This window comes from Scyliorhinus torazame, chromosome 1 (genome assembly GCF_047496885.1).
Source record: "Scyliorhinus torazame isolate Kashiwa2021f chromosome 1, sScyTor2.1, whole genome shotgun sequence".
In the NCBI taxonomy this organism is placed as follows: domain Eukaryota; kingdom Metazoa; phylum Chordata; class Chondrichthyes; order Carcharhiniformes; family Scyliorhinidae; genus Scyliorhinus; species Scyliorhinus torazame.
The window spans coordinates 201,455,235-201,461,234 of NC_092707.1; positions in this window are offsets into that span (position 1 = coordinate 201,455,235).

Genomic DNA, 6,000 nt, shown 5'->3' on the forward strand with positions numbered 1-6,000 from the left:
TACCTGCCACTCACTCCCTCCCCCCTCACCCTCTCCCCCATCCCCTGGCGCCTTCAGTGATCCTTGATGTGCTTTGCCTTCCTAGCTCTACCGCTACGTCTAGGTGCCCCTCCCAGGATGCACATCTGAGGTGGACGCAGCGCGCTGCCTGTAGCAACATGTGTATTATAAGGTATACAAGGGGTTAACAATAAGGTACTAATACTTCTCACCATCAGATGGCGATAAGGAGCAGTGCAATAAATATCATGTGACTTCTGGGATACTGGGAGAAGGCTGTAAGGCGTTAGAAAGATGCTGGGCGGGATTCTCCGAAGCCACTCCGGCAGGGAGAATCGGCGTTCAGGCCATTTTTTTGCGCGACGCTGGTCCGACGTCGGCGCGCGATTCTCCGAGGTGCAGAGAATTGGCGCCCTTCGCGCCAGCGCATTTGGCGCGGCGCTGGTCGCTGCCCGCTATCCGCAGCCAGGCCGCCAATTCTCCCGCCTGGATGGGCCGAACGGCCGCGCATAAACGGCCTAGACCCGCCGGCACCGTCCACACCTGGTCGTTGCCAGTGGGTACTTGTTGCGAAGGCTTGGGGGGCGGCCTGTTGGGGGGAGGGCTCCGTTCCCGGGGGGGCCTCCGATGGGGTCTGGCCCGCGATCAGAGCTCACCGATCGGCGGGCCGGCCTCTCCCCCCAGGCCTGCTTCCTTGTGCGACTAGCCCCAGAACACCGGCGCCATTTTGGTGAGAGGCCGGAGCGCTCCATGAGGCCACCGCGCATGCGGCGGTTGGCACTGGCGCCACTACGCATGTCATTGTTGCCGTCGGTGCAACTGCGCATGCGCGGATCCCGCGGCGCCCAGTTTGCGCCGAGATCTGTGGCTGGTGTGTTGTGAACCTCCTGTAGGGGGCCAGAATTCGACGTGGGAGCGGCCTGTTCATGCCGTCGTACAACATGACTCCGTTTGCGACGGCGTGGACAGTCTGCCTCTATTTCGGAGAATCCCGCCCCCGGTGTATAGCATAGAGTTCTGTTGTGTGAGATATCACATTGTTTTATTTACTAACTTATTTCCAGTTGAATCCTGGTTAGAATCTTTAATTTAGTAGTGTAAAATAAATCAGCGTCGTTCAATAACTCAGCTAGATGTTCTTTGTTAACACTACATCCTCTGAGCATCCTGATAGACACAACAGAGAACATCACATGGTACCAGGAGTTGTCACCAAGGCAGTTCAGTTAGTTGAGAGAGAGAAAGGAAAACAAATCACAAAAAACAAATCTCATCCAGACTCCGATCGCTAAGACATCGTGGGAGCCAGTCGCATCAAACAGAAACGCCCAGTCGAAGCTCGATGGAAGGTCTACATACTCCAAAGCTGTTCTGCAATACAGATAAAGTAGATGTGAACTGGAGGCAATTCAAACAGCAGTTTGAATTGCACCTCTCAGCCTCAGACCTCGAAGCGGCCAGTGATCCACGAAAGATTGGGTTGTTTTTAACCATGATTGGTCCGCAAGCATTAGAATTGTATAATTCGTTCCAATTTGAGAATGATAGTGGCAAGATGAAATATGATATTATCTTAGCAAAATTCGACAGACACTGTGAATCGCAAATAAATTAAACTTTTGAGCGTCTTATTTTCTGAAAATGTGTCCAAAAGGCAGATGAAACGTTTGTTTTCTAACTGATCTCAGGCTCAAGGCTCAGACCGGTGACTTTTCGGTATTAACAGACTCACTGCTGCCTGATCAGATTGTGATTTGGTATTAAGAATGAAAAGCTCGGCTGTCCGACCTTTCAGAATCTCTCCAAACGGAGAAAATCAAATTCGCCATCCGAGGGTCAGACGACGGCTTCCACAGATCGTGGGAGCCATTCACCCGATTGTTCCTGGACCTATTTGTGGCCTACGAACAAGCAGAAGAATCCAGGTAGCCAAGAATCAGGGGCAAGTAGCCGAGGCGGGAGAGGGATGGATGGGGGTGGGGGGTAAAAGTTAAACCTAAGAGAAAAGAAAGGCGAACCACAGGAGAAGGGGAAGGGGAGGGGGGCACTAAGGCAGACTCCCTGCAGTTAGAGAAAATAAAGTATGAGTTAAGGGGCTCTTCAGGGGGGTTTGAGAAAGGTGGGGTATGTTGTGACTGTATTTGAGGGGCTGTCCATCATGGGGGAAGGGGGGGTGAAAAAGGGACAAAATCTGTACAGACTGTATAGTTGATTGTTGGGTAGTATATTTCCCAGGGTGTTTACTCGCTGTAACCTGTTTTGATACAGGTTGTAATAAAATACATTTAAAAAAAAGAAAAAGTAGCATGCTACAGACGGCAGCCATTTTGCAGATGACACAAACAGCGTTGTGACGTGCAAATGTTGTGGCCACGCTCACCCAGTGAAAAAATGCCCAGCCTTCGGAAAACTGCACGAAGTGTCGCAGGCAGAATCATTTTGCTGCGCAGTGCCGACAACACCTCCGTTTACAAAAAGAAGTGTTTGTGAATGCAAAGAAAACTGTTCACAGTATTCATAAAGATAATAATACCATACAAATGAGTAAACCTGATACAGTTCCAGACATGTACAACCTGGAAGATACATTATTTGTTGAGATTGTAGAAAAGATTGAAGACACTTTAAATTATTTTCCCACAGGACAACAATTGAAACAAGTCTCCACAGATGCCTGTAAAGATGGCATTGGGGCGGTGCTACTTCAGAGAACTCCAGAATAGCATTGGCAACCTGATGCTTACGCTTCAAGAGCAATGACGCCAACAGAACAGATGCTCAGATAGAGAAGGAATGTTAGGTCTTCTAACAGGCATTGTAAGATTCCATGACTGCGTCTACGGATTACCAACATTCACAGTAGAAACTTATCATCATCCATTAGTACATACCATAAAAAAGAATCAAAATGATATGTCACCACGTTGACAGAGGATCATAATGAAACTTTGTTGTTATAATTTCCAACTGGTATACACTCCAGGAAAGGATCTTATAGTAGCAGATGCACTCTCCAGAGCTACTGAAGAGGATACACAGATGAATTATTTCGCACAGGTAATAGAAGCTCAAGTGAGTCTCCTGGAGGAGAATCTACCTGTATCCGATGAAAAACTCAAATTAATTAACGAGGAAACCGAAAAAGATGCTACATTGCAATGTGCCACGCAATATCTAAAAGATGGTTGGTCTATAGGACATTGTTCTAATTTTAGAAACGTTTGTGCAGATTTAAGCGTGATCAATGGATTCCTGCTCTAGCAAGATCGCATTGTGATTCCAACTGCACTAAGGCAGACAATCCTAGGCAAGATTCATGAAGGTCACTTAGGTATTGAGAAATGTAAAAGAAGTGCTCGACAGTCTACTAGTCAGGCATCAATACAGATATTACTAACCTCGTGTTAGAATGTCACACGTGTCAAAGCAACCAATCACTCCAACAGAAAGAGAAATTGACTGTAACCAAAGAGAAAATGCTGGAAAATTTCAGCAGGTCTGGCAGCATCTGTAGGGAGAGAAATGAGCTAACATTTTGAGCTAACGTTGTCGAAGCTTGCAGACAGCTTTGATAGCTCTTATGGCTTTGCCAAAGCATCATCTGGACTCGAAACGTTTCTCTCCTGACAGATGCTGCCAGACCTGCTGAGATTTTCTAGCATTTTCTCTTTGGTTTCAGATTCCAGCATCTGCAATAATTAGCTTTTATCCATTATTTATTGAGAAGTTGACGGTGCATGATGTGGTAAAGATTCCATGGTCTAAATTCAGCATCGACATCTTTGATTTTCATGGCAAGGATTACTTGTTAATCATTGATTATTACTCGAATTACCCAGAGGTGTTACATTTACCTAACTCAAGTTCATCAGCAGTAATCAAAGCCACAAAGGAAGTGTTTGCTCGACATGGTATTCCGCTCACAGTTATGTCTGACAACGGTCCATGTTTCGACAGCTGCGAATGAATGGAATTTGCCAAGCAGTATGATTTAGAACACATAACCTCAAGCCCATTATATCCGCAATCCAACGGAAAAGCAGAGAAAGGAGTTCCACATTGTGAAGACACTGTTTAAGAAATCAATGGATTCTGGCAGTGATCCATTTCTAGCCCTATTAAGTTACAGGGCTACTCCACTAGCTACAGGTTTATCGCTAGCACAGTTATTGATGAATCGGCACCTACGCACAACATTACCGTTCCCAGAATTAGCAAATCCTGACAATGAAGATGTTATCAAAATTAAGAAGAACAAACAGCTACAGAAACAGTACTATGATAGGACAGCTAAAGACTTAGAACCGGTGATCTCGTCAGAGTACAAATGCCACCATGGATGGTCAGGCAAGGCAAGAGTGATATGCAAAGCAGCTCCACACTCATATATGTTGTGATGTCTGAGGAAGGTTCTATTCTTGGAAGGAACAGGAGAGCACTTCTGAAAGTGAAGTCCACTCAATCCATATTTCCGAATATTGAGTTCAACACAGAACTATTCAAAGCTACTTTGAGAACACAAAATCGAAATGTCACACCATCAAGATTGAAAAGATCGACTCGAACCAGAAGAAAGCCAGATCGACTCAATCTATGAACTTTAAAAAGTAAATGACTCATTGTTAACGTTATGATATACATTGAGATGTACAGAGCATACATTACTACCATGTATAAATGTTTGTGATGATGTACAAAAATCTTCTTTTTTTTAAAGTGAGGGCAACACGGTGGCGCAGTGGGTTAGCACTGCTGCTTCACGGCGCTGAGGTCCAAGGTTCGATCCCGGCTCTGGGTCACTGTCCGTGTGGAGATTGCACATTCTCCCCGTGTTTGCGTGGGTTTCACCCCCACAACACAAAGATGTGCAGTGTAGGTGGGTTGGTCATGCTAAATTGCCCCTGAATTGGAAAAAATAAATTGGGTATTCTAAATTTATTTTTTAAAAAGTGGGATGTAACAATATATAACTTGTAAGAATCATAGAATTTACAGTGCAGAAGGAGGCCATTTGGCCCGTCGAGTCTGCACCAGTTCTTGAAAAGAGCATTCCAGTTAAGCCTACACCTCCACCGTATCACCGTAAACAAGTAACCTCACCTAACCTAAGGGCAATTTAGCCAATCCACCTAACCTGCACATCTTTGGACTGTGGGAGGAAACTGAAGCACCCGGAGGAAACCCACGCAGACACGGGGAGAACGTGCAGACTCCGCACAGACAGTGACCCAAGCCGGGAATCGAACCTGGGACTCTGGAGCGGTGAAGCAACTGTGCTAACCATCGTGCTACCGTGCCGTAAGGTATACAAGGGGTTAGCAATCAGGTAATAATGCTTCTCACCACCAGATGGTGATAAGGAGCAGTGATATAAATATCATCTGGATTCTGGGAGAACGGTGTAAGGAGTTAGAGAGGTCCGGTGTATAGCCTCAAGTTCTGTTGTAAGAGACACTGTATTGTCTTATTTACTAACTTATTCCGTGTTGATTGGTTAGAATCTTTAATTTAATAGTGTAAAATAATTCAGCTTTGTTCAATAACTCAACTTGATGTTCTTTGTTAACACGACATTCTCTGACCATCCTGATAGTCCCTACAGAGAATGTCACACTGCTTACCTCGTCCCGTGGCCTTCGATGCCCCTGTCGGGCGTCCTCTGGGGGCTCTGAGGCCAGAGGGCCCCACTTACCTGTTGGCGGCACATGCACAGTCGTGCCGCCCTGTTCCATGTGCTGGCTGCGAGATGCGGCCTCATCAGAGGGGCAGAACTTGCGGGAGCTGAAGGCCACCATCCCCACTCCATGGGACGGGTCCGGGTTGGCACTGAGCGCCCCCTCGGCCTGGTCGGTGCCGTAGGGCCCTGGGGTTCACCTTGGGATGGAGGGACAGCTGGTTCGAGCCCCGGCTGACCCTGTATCATCTGGCTCTGCCAGCCCTGGCAGTTCCCCCATGGTCTGCACCATTGAGTCCATGCCTTTGGCAAAGCTCCTCAGTGAC